General features: G+C 42.6%; 1 protein-coding gene across 1 annotated transcript in view; it reads right to left on the reverse strand.

Moving 5' to 3' along the window:
* scn1laa (sodium channel, voltage-gated, type I-like, alpha) overlaps positions 1–9,148 on the reverse strand; it is a gene marked incomplete at its 3' end in the record, with an annotated part of 37,396 nt that extends 28,248 nt beyond the window's left edge. Inside the window, 1 exon segment of the mRNA XM_080785967.1 lies at positions 9,035–9,148.
* Positions 9,149–12,116: the final 2,968 nt, after the last annotated feature.

Raw genomic sequence — 12,116 nt, forward strand, 5'->3', positions numbered from 1 at the left:
CCCACATAAAGTGGCATCTGACTCAACCAACACTAACCCCAACATACCATGCATGTCCTCCTTCTCTCCTCTTTCCCCAGACGAGGTCTTACAACTAGTAACATCCTCTAGACCTACCACTTGTCCTCTTGACCCTGTCCCATCTCCAATCTTCCAGACCATCGCACCTGATCTGCTCCCCTTCATCACCTCCATCATCAACACCTCAGTAACCTCAGGCTGCGTCCCATCTGCCCTCAAGTCAGCCAGAGTAACACCACTCCTCAAGAAACCAACTCTTGACCCCTCAGATGTCAAGAACTACAGACCGGTATCACTCCTCTCATTTATTTCTAAAACCATTGAACGTGTTGTCTCCAACCAGCTCTCTCTCCATCTCTCACAGAACAACCTGCTGGATCCCAACCAGTCCGGATTCAAGAAGGCCCACTCCACAGAAACTGCCCTGCTGGCAGTCACAGAAGCACTACATGCTGCCCAAGCTGCTTCCCACTCTGCAGTACTGATTCTCCTAGACCTATCGGCAGCATTTGACACAGTGAACCACCAGCTGCTCCTAGACACCCTAGCGGATCTAGGCATCGGTGGAACGGCACTAAAGTGGTTCTCCTCCTACCTCACCGAACGGACCTACCAGGTTTCCTGGAAAGGTCTGTTATCATCCCCCCGAACCCTCCAAACTGGGGTCCCACAGGGATCTGTACTTGGTCCCCTCCTTTTCTCACTGTACACTAAATCCCTTGGCACTATCATCTCTGCCCACAATATATCCTATCACTGCTACGCCGATGACACACAACTGTTTCTATCCTTCCCCCCTTCTGCCACTCAGGTGGAAGAGCGCATCACGGCATGCCTGGCTGACATCTCACAGTGGATGTCCTCCAACCACCTCAAGCTGAACCCAGACAAGACTGAGCTTCTCTTCTTCCCAGCTAAGTCCTGCCCTATGCGGGAGTTAACTATTTCCGTAGACAACGCCCTGGTAACGTCTGTCCCAACAGCCAGGAATCTTGGTGTTGTCCTGGACAGTCAGCTCTCGTTCAAAGCTCACATCACAGCTGTCACTCGATCCTGTAGGTTCACACTCTATAACATACGACGAATTAGACCGTTCCTCACCCAGGAATCAGCCCAGCTCCTAATCCAGACAACAGTCTTGTCAAAACTTGACTATTGTAACTCCCTCCTTACTGGCCTACCAGCATGTGCACTTAAGCCTCTCCAGCTGATCCAAAATGCCGCAGCTCGCTTGGTCTTCAACCAGCCAAAATTCTCACATGTCTCCCCCCTGCTCCGCTCCCTCCACTGGCTCCCGGTCGCTGCCCGCACAGAATACAAAACTCTGATGCTGGCATTCAAAGCAACCAAAGGTATGGCTCCCCCATATCTTGCAAGTATGATTGAACCCTACAAACCCTCCCGCGCACTCAGATCAGCTAACGCAGGGAAGCTGGAAGTACCCTCACTAAAAACGCCGGGACAACGCTCCACACGTCCCAAACTCTTCTCCCTTCTGGCTCCAAAACTGTGGAATGCACTTCCCATGGCAGTCAGAACTGCAGCATCACTCCCAATCTTCCGCCGTAGTCTGAAAACCCACCTTTTCAGACTCCATCATGGCCCATAGCACTTACTCTACCCTAGATAGCACTTCTGTAGACTTAGATAGCATTTGAAACAGACTTATAGCATGTTATGTAGACAGCACTAGAATTGCATTGTATATAGTCATAGCACGCCATAGTACATATGTATAGCATAGTAGTATATATGTAAAGTTTATACGTATAAATTTCATTATATAGATATTCCACTGTTACTTTCTTAGCTTACGCATGTTTCATGATGAATGTTTTTATGTGATGTATTCCCATGCTTTTGTTCTTGCTTAATGTAAGTCGCTCTGGATTAAGAGCGTCTGCTAAATGCCTAAATTGTAAATTGTAAATTGTATACTCTAAGGAGGAGACAGAGAGAGGAGTTTAGCGCTATGCCACATTTCCAGGGGATCTCACCCAGGCTTAGTTTTTTTCTTCTTTTGAAAACAAAACACCTGCGGTCTCCGAGGCTATAATCATTGTGATGCTATATTAACTAGAAATGCACTCTCTCTCGCTATGCTAACTTGCGCCTTGCACGTGTATGGCCTACTTTTGCGCAAGCAGAGCGTGCCATGAAGTGCGCTCACCACTGCTGGTACGACTGCTGCTCTGAGTCCCTATAGAGCTCTCTGTTTGGGTACGACTGCTGCTCTGATTCCTAGAGCTCTCTACGACATACATCCCCCGACACACACACACACACACACACACACACACACACACTAAATTACACTACTCATTACTGGGGAAAGTAGTACTTTTACAGTAATGTATTACTTAGTAACACGTTATTGCCCAATACAGCTGAGACCGAGGCTTCTAAACAACGCAGTCATGCATGTTGAGGGGCCTCTATGAAGCAAACCTTCCAAAGCATTTTCACTTTTGTCCATAAAGGCTAGCTGGCACAAATTTTAATTACGCCCCTTCTAGTTACAAGATGTTCTGATCAGTTCTTGTATATAACATGGTGTGGTATGGTGTCTTCTTGGGATATTAGTATGTATTTCACTATGCATTACAGTTTACACAGTATGTTTCAATATGATGTTATAGGTTACTTATTAAGTTCATTTCATTATCAGGTTGTTTGCATTGTGATTGAATGAATGAATTCATTGGGAGCCAACTAGGTTTGGGTGATCTGTCAGGTGTCCTCGGCCAGTGGTGTCTTTGTATAGTTTCCTTTGTCTGAGAAGGAGCCAATATGATTGAAATGTCCCCTTGGTCGTAATTCAATAACTTGACTATGGGAATATGATCCAGTCAGTGTGCAGACTCTACTTTTCTATTTTGGCCTGACCAACAAACCTACACTTGAATTTATAGTACAGTACATTTGCTTAAACTGGAAGAGAAGGGAGGTGGTGTGGATTGGTTCATTGGCCAGGGATGATTAAATTAAATAAAGAATGAGGCTAAAAGATCTGTCATACTACCTGCCAGCTATAGGAAATGATCTAATGATCTCTACTCCTTTGGAATGAATGAGGGGTTGAGATGTGAATTATAAGCATGTCCATGCCTGGCTGCATCCCTTAACAACTTCCTAACTAAGCATTCTTAAATGTATAAAATTATCTTTTTAGGCAGTATTTGCTAAATTGAGGGCAGAGAGGGGGAAGGACTGGCAACATACGTAGATCTCCACCTAGAATCGAACCAGTTACATTCTAGCTCAGCACGTACATCTCCGCCACCGACCCAAGGGAGTGCCTTGCCCGGCACAGAGTCAGTCGGACAGCCGGTTGTCCAGTACCACCAATTCAACCAATATGCCCATATAGGCATATACAGTATAGTCCAGGACCGCCTACCGCTATATGGTCATGCGCATGAATGGGACTGACAGACTTATAACACAACGTTCATTTTGGCTAGGAAACAAGGGTTGTGATAACCTGACGCTGCCAGATCCAAAAAGCTTGCTACACAAATTTGTTTAACAGCTTATTGGGATCTGGGATCGCGGAAGCAAATTCGATGACGGGGCTGTTCCTTTTTTTCAAGATACATGGTAGATGATTGGATGGGAGCGTCTGTCTATCACCGTGTGGGCGTGCAAACACAACCAATCATATTGACGTGTCTATATAGCTTCACATCCGGTTTCGCACATATCCCGCCCTTAGCTCACGCTGATTGGTTCGGTACGGGTCGGATCTGTGTTAGCTCAACCCCCTCAGAGATCCCAGATCCAAATAAGCTGTGAAACAAATTTGTGTAGCAAGCTTTTTGGATCTGGCAGCGTCAGGTTAGGGTTGTGATGCACCAAGTGGGAAGTCGTCGGATCAATAGATTTCCCCATATTTCTGATAAATCTGCATAAAAGGGACGCAGCCACAGACAGACAGACGGTATAATTTGTACTCTGACAACAGGTACAACGGGTATTGCATAACCAAGTGTGACATGCATTGCCAACTTGCATCGTTCCTGGCCTGCATCGTTCCTGCTTAATGCCAATGGAATATCCAGTCAGTTAGATTGATTGATTAAAAATTGTATTCACAGTTTGTAAAATGGGTACATTTCAAACGAAAGTCAATACAAAAACTGCTACTAGAAAAAGCACTAAGACTTGTTTACATCAGGGTCCTCCTCCAATAGGAGCACACACCAGCTGGAGCAATGTTATACTTGAGAGTTGAGACTCAGACACAGAACAGAGGGAGACAGAGACTGAGAGACTATTCTATTTGGATAGTGATGGGATATTAAATATGAATGCCTCTCTGAATGTGTCACATCACTGAGATCCTCTGCCCGAGGTCCTCTGCCCTCTGGTTAGAACACTTTCACAATTTGCCCTGTGATACAAGAAATCAATCTCAACAAATGCTCAATTAATTGCTAACAGCACTGTTGTGCTTATACAATATTGATACAGTTACAGTATCAGTTTTCTTTTAACCCTGTTTAATTCTTCAAAAACAACAGATCTACAAGCTCACAACATGTTGTCGACACGCAATGCGTAAAATAGGGCTTAACTTATTTGACGCCCTCCCCTTGAAGTTCCCTGTCTTATTTTGCTTTGAAAATATATGCTGTTTAGGTTACAATCTAATTAGGTATGCATTGTCTCACAAGAATCTGTCTCACAAGAATCAAGTACCTCAACTTAGCTGTTATCATATTGATGCTGATGGTCATTATTGATCAACCACAAAACAATATAATGGATGAATTACTTTTGTGTGCCTTTTAGTGGGTTTCTGAGTGGTGTGGTGAAGTACCCTTAAACATGCTTGGATTGTCAACTTGCACCCAATACAAGACTGTTACTGATTATTCATTGACATTATTTTTGAGTGGTGCAACCACTCCATTATGGAGCTATGTGTGTGGGTGGGTGGCTGGGTGGCTGCGTCTGAGCACGAAAACAGCATGGTTGTTTTCACCACCTGTGCGCAACCTAACACACACGCACATATTAACTGTATATATGGTGATTTCGGGTGTGCCAGTACAGTACAGTACAGTACAGTACAGTAAAGTACAGTGGGACCACCACACGGTAACTCTGTTACCACACGGGGTTGCACCACTCACTTCACACAGGTGTGATTTCTTTTTATTTGCACAACAGACAACATGCTTGTAATAATTTTCTGAAACTATGAAATAATGCCAAATATATGCTCCATTGTAGAAACTGTCACAGTAGCAGCAGATCTATAAGTTCACAAGATGCAGTATCTGTGAGCTTGTAGATCTGCTATAAATCAGGTTTCAATTCAAACATTGACGTATTGTCCAATGTAAAAGGTCAACCTTTGGTGACCAACTTCTAACACAGTATATCATTCATCTGCTCACCACTCAAAAACAACTTGAGATATGAACTGCCACTTTGAAGCTTCAAATAGGCCCACTTCAATTTATCGGGACCTGTCAGCTTTGTGACCTTGCACAGGTGAACCTAAATGGACACAATAGAGCACCTGATGTCACTCGTTCATCCCCTCGATTCCCCTGGTTCACGGAAGTAATTTCTCTATGGAGAATAACATGGGGTCATCTTAAAATCGTTTCATATAAGCGTTGTGGTCCAAAAATAAACAAGCTGTCTCGGCGTTATTGTCAGGGAGGTGTCTCTGTTTTGTTTGCAACAGTCAGTCACTCATATATGATACAGTCTGCTTCTAGCGAAAATGTAACTAATTCAGTAGCAGTAACAATAGCGTTTTCTCTCAGTCAGTTGATTCAGATTTTCCATACAGTGCTTATATAAAGATCTAAAATCCCCCTATGGGGATTACAATGCAAATAAAAAGTACATGAGTACCCTTTGGGAAACCCAGCCATTATCTGTCTAACTTATACAGTATGCTACTGTAGGCCTATGTGACTGTGTACCGCCCTGGGGTCGGTTGGGATCTCTGGCTGTAGGAGTTTTTATGTATAGTTAGGGGCAGAAGAAGAATTTTCATAAAAATACAAAATTAATTGGCTCTAAGAGGCTTAATTTTTTTTCTCTTCTACTTTTTTTTTTTTTTTACTTAAAACCTTTTCACATTTTGTATATATATATATATATATAAAATACAAAATTGGATATAGCTGTAGGTCAAATGGGTCATGACTCATGACCTATGCCTGTTCAAAAAAGCCTTTCGCCAATGTTTGAGTTAAGTTTCTTCGCCGCACACAACACATCAACCTGTCATAATTAATCATCTACCTACAACACACAAGTTTCATCTACTGTAAGTCTATATTCACTGCTACTTATATGATCACTCAATACCAAATACACGCCCACAAGCCACAACAAACGTTCCTGATCTGTTGTTCTTTTTTTCCTATTCTCAACAAGACATAGACCCAACACCATAATCCACTGTCAACATTGTGACATCTATGGAAAGTCTATCTATACACTGTCTGCTAGCCACAATCATTAGCCTATACTAGGATGCAGGCAAACATAGATCTTTACAGAGAGAGAGAGAGAGAGAGAGAGAGAGAGAGAGAGAGAGAGAGAGAGTGAGAGAGAGAGAGAGAGTGTGTGTGTGTGTGTGTGTGTGTGTGTGTGTGTGTGTGTGTGTGTGTGTGTGTGTGTGTGTGTGTGTGTGTGTGTGTGTGTGTGTGTGTGTGTGTGTGTGTGTGTGTGTGTGTGTGAGAGAGAGAGAGAGAGAGAGATTTAGTTAGTTAGTTGTATGGTGTGGTTACTGTCCATGGTACTGAAGATTTCCTCCATTGGGTTTACCAAAATGCTGCAATGGGGCAAGTTGGAAGTCTGTCAATATTATCTTAATGAGCAATGTGGGTTGATCATCTTGGACTATGAAGATATAGGGCTGTATTTTGCCTGTCTTAAGTACCAGGTCTTATTACTTAACTTAAGACCTGGAGGCGTGGTCAATGCTCTTTGGCCACTTAGAATAGCCAAATGGCATTGCTCTCGCCTCCAGGTCTTAAGTTAAGTAATAAGACCTGGTACTTAAGACACGCAAAATACAGCCCATAATGTCTAACATACTACAGTGCATGCATGGGCGATAAGTGGGGCTAGGCCTTTCCCTATAGCAAAGCTTTGATAAACATATAGCCCACCATTGACATAGCTTGCTACACAGGACGTCACATTACTCTGTGTGGGATCTTGTGGTCTAACACACTCACGCCCACCAGGGCACCACCTCCATCCACTGATGATGAGACACTTATCCACTGATGAGAGCACCTGCCACGGGTCTCCATCCACTGATTAGAGGGCCTTCCGGGACACCTCTCAATCCACTGATGAAAGCTCCCCAACCACCACTTGCATGGAGTTTACAGGACATCTTCCTGAGACTCGTATTAGGGCGTTGGCGAAATAAACAAGTTATAGGATGTGATTATTTTTGAGGGCGCTAGCCCTCCTATATGTCCAGCTTTGAGGGTTTGTGTAAACACAAACATTGAAGACAAAAGTGAGGACGCAAATTGTGATTGGCCAGAATGAGATGATGTATGATGACGTATGATGATAAGAGCACCCCTCACTTCACACGGGTGTGATTTTTTAATCAGTTAATCTTACCAGGGGAGAGCTGTTGGTTTCAATTTGTTTATAGCCGGGGAGCCAGCCATCCAAATTTGTATTTGTATTAGGTTTAATGATTGTCTTTAGTTCAATCTTTAGTTTGTTTTGTAACAACACCATTGACAATGAAGGGAAAATGTACGTCATTGTACCTCATTACAGCATATTGTATCTTTATTAGACTTGAATATATTAGCGCCCCTCACTTCACACGGGTGTGATTCTTTCTATTAATTTGGTCATTAAGGTCCACAGAATGAGAGGTCTGCTCTGCCGGGATTATCGCGGGAAAAAAAGGTTATGGACATTTTTCTATACCCCACCATAGACAACAATTCGGCCATATCCACTGTGCTGACCTCATCACATTTGTGATGACGGCTATCACCGTTTTTAGGCCAAGTGTTTTTCGTGCAAAATTAATGCTTGGAATGGATTCAGAATCATGAAACCCCCTAGTTTGACATGCCACATGCTACTTAAAGTATGATGACATTATAATGGTTGCTATGGTGTGATATACAAAAATGGCCATAACTTTTTTTTCGCAATGTTTCCGGCAGAGCAGACCTCTCATTCTGTGGACCTTAATGACAGAAAAAAACTTAATTAGAAAAAACACAAATAAAAAGTATGTCATGACATCACAGGTTAATCCTTAACCGTTGAGCTTTTGGGCCTGTGGCTCCCCGGCTATTACAAGAAATTGGGGCAACTCAGGGGCAAGTTGAAGGGCTATTTGACAGGTCTATACTATAGTAGCACTTGGGCAATGTCCACTGAATGCAGGGCATGGTTCCGAAGTTCTATGTGGACTCACTGGACTGGTACTGCACCTTTGCGTCTGCCATGCCCATAGGTTGCAGAACTATACACTGTCTGTAAATGCCTGATTCAACCACGCTCTTTTGGCATATATAGGCCAACAACAGGAACAACAGGACACAAAGTTATTTATAAGCTCCCGATGACTTGATAACATAGATGGGTATAGGGACCAACGTGACGTCAGAGCAAAGACGAGAGTAAGAACATAACACAGAAGACCTAGGAGCTACATGTTTTCTCCACTTTCTCTATTCGCCTATAACAACCCTTGGGGCACACTGCACAGCCCTCTCCAGCTCAGGCCTAAACCAAGGTCGTTTGGAAGGTGGAAAGACGAAAGTCGTCCAAGAAAAACTAAATATCAGAAAACCTATTTTATGTAGCCTCAGCCTATCTCGGTCAAATTCTACCACGAAAAGGTTATTGTCGAGTTGAAAACTTACCACCACATAGCCTACCTATTTTAAGGAACAAAATACAATTTGGTCAATCCCACACAACTTTAATCACTTAACATAAACGACCAGGGAGACAGAACTTTAACAGCAATAATAATGCAACTCACCGATGGGCTGTTATCCTCGGCAGGTGAAGCTAATCGAAAATCATTACGAGGCAAGGTTTTTGGTATAAAAAAATAATAATCAATGTCATTCCACATTTCAGTCTTCGTTTTTCCCCGTTTAGTTCAGAATGAATATTTTCCAGCTTGAAAAGAAGGGAAAAACTGTCGTCCGTCTGTCGCTTAGAGTATCTGTCGGTGCAGCACCGACTGTTGCGCTTCCGGATGTTCCTGGGTACCAAATGACAGCAGGGCTCCAGGGCTCCAGTGAGAGGCTTTGAGCGCTCAGCCGCTCACACAATTACTGTGCTGGTCATCAGCAACAAGCGTAATGTCGGGAATAGGGCAGTAATTTGTCTCGGAAACTGAACAAGTCTCACTATTAGGCTACTATACGACTACAGGCTACTGCTACCATACTACTACTAGCTATACTAGGCCATCTCTAATGATTTCTCCATATATGTTTTAATGTTGTAGGCTTGTAGCCTACTTTCTAGTTTCTAGGAATGTTTGGAACAGTGGGTGATATAGAGTGCCGCGAGTTGTCAATGATGTGTGTTGTGGGGTGGAATCTGAAATGTCGAGTGTGTTGCTTGAAGTCTAGTCTGATAAGAATGGAGCCTGGATGACGCCAGGGTACTTTCATTATGGCCCCGCCAGTGTCGAGGAGCTGCCTAAAACAGTAACACTGCCAGGGATCCCACCAACCAAGTGCACGGCCCGGGTATGAACATTACATTATCCTTTGAGCCTGCACTAAAAGTGCGATGTAATAGCGTCGGTATGGGGATGGACGTGCGCAAAAAGCTTTAGGCGCACTTCCAAGAGAATGAGGGCACCTGGTGGTTGTTAACAGCACTACTAAATTAAATCCGTCGGTCTACACTCTACAGACTACAGTACACATGTATGCAGAACTTTAGACTGTACTGTATGGATATCAAATTAACCACCACTTGTCTGTGGAAATGTGTGGAAACTGGAAAAGGTCTTGGTTGTAAAGATTGTGCCGGCTTTTCTTTGTGCCCAGTTGTGCGTAAATGTAGCCTGCATGAACAGGGTAGATCAGTCATAAATTTGATGAACTATGCATCCAATAGGAGGCGGTGTTGCGATGTTTTAAAAAAGTTCAATGCTGTGTTAAAAACCCTCATTCATTTTCATTGCAGATTGAGAAGTAAACACTGGAATTTGCGGTCAATGTTAGAACCTGAAAACGAAGCTACAAGCCGATAATCAACAGGTGCATACAATGGCTGAACAGGTACAGTGATGCCTATTAGGCATGCCATATAAATTAATTTATTTACGTTGTGAAACTGATAGATTTTTTAATTTCATCAATCATTTTCTTCCCTTACCAGTTGAACAATGAAAACAAGAGTATCCTTATTCCTGCTGAAAAAGTGGCCGGAGAGACAGGAAGAAGATCAATGATGATGGCAACATTCAATTTCATGAATTCGATATTAGGATCTGGAATTATAGGTAAATAGCCAATTTAAGTATTGATGAGCAACCCTTTAATGATGTTAACGAAAGACCATAATTTAGACTTGGTGTAAAACTGCATGTTTTATCTATGAATCAGTAGGTCTATATTTCTATAAATGGGTTATAACTCCTGAGTTTTCGAGCAGTAGGCCTAACTAATAACAAAGAAAACTAATGTTAACATTCCAACATCAATCGGTATTAAGCGAGCTGCCCTATGGATCATATGACTAGCGCCTGCAGCACCCTGGTGCCCCCAGTGCTCCCAGCCTCCCACCCCTCCTTTTAACTCTTTCACCCTCACAGTTTTCATGAGGTGGAAGTAAGTAATTATTAGCCTAGATTATAACATTTTAGAAATGACCACAATGTGGAAATATTCTGTTACCTCTATTTAAAAATGTGCTTTCATGAGTAAAGCACAAAAGTATTAGAATCAAAATATAGCCTACTCACAGTTAAAAATATATAAGTATATTTTACAATTCGATAAAATATTCTCTATTGCGGTATACTGTGTGTGTGTGTGTGTGTGTGTGTGTGTGTGTGTGTGTGTGTGTGTGTGTGTGTGTGTGTGTGTGTGTGTGTGTGTGTGCGTGTGTGACGTGACGTGACGTGACGTGTGTGTGTGTGTGTGTGTGTGTGTGTGTGTGTGTGTGTGTGTGTGTGTGTGTGTGTGTGTGTGTGTGTGTGTGTGTGTGTGTTCTTCTTTTTCCCCTTTTTCTTCTACTTCAGGTCTACCATATGCATTAAACCAGGCAGGCCTTCCTTTTGGCCTACTGCTTTTGATAGCTGTAGCTTTCATTACAGGTGGGTGTATCTCAATATGGTAATAGGGATTAAGGGTTGCATGAAATTGACCATCAAATAACACACTGCTTATACTTCAATGACAGATTACTCAATCATCCTATTGATAAGAGGAGGTAATCTATCGGGAACAAACAGTTACCAGTCATTGGTTTACATCACTTTTGGATTCCCGGGATACTTGCTTCTGTCTGCGCTACAGTTCCTATACCCCTTTATTGGTAAGATGTGTCTAATCTTTATTTCAGACAGAAGTCATTAGCACATAAGTGTAACATACAATAACATAAGAGGCATACGATAACATAAGAGACATGCAATATGAGAAAAATATTTTAAAAAGAAATAAATAAAGTACAATAGTGCAATATAAGTACTATAGTGCAATACCTAATCTATACCTAATCAGCAGAAAGCTGCTGAGCCAGTGCTTGCACAACCTGGATGTGATCCGGTATTGGTAACAACTCTTTATAGGGTTTGTTAGCGCCACTATAATGCTGTTGTTTGACAGTTCCAAGTGCTGTTGCCTTAACAGTGCCTCACAAGTGGGCACACCAACAGAAGTGAACAGTTGACTGGCACTATGCCACCTATATGAAGAAGTAATCTCATGGCATCGTTGTATGCCACTCTGAGCCTTTGCATGCTTTTTATGCTCTAGGACCATAAATGAGCCGTATACCCGGGGACCACCTTACACATTAGATAATGTTTATGGAATGCATTAAAGTAGTTCAGCCTTGATACAATAAATAATGTATTTTTTCCTTTCTTT

This window comes from Protomyctophum bolini (assembly GCF_963924005.1).
Source record: "Protomyctophum bolini genome assembly, chromosome: 16".
NCBI classification, from domain to species: Eukaryota; Metazoa; Chordata; class Actinopteri; order Myctophiformes; family Myctophidae; genus Protomyctophum; species Protomyctophum bolini.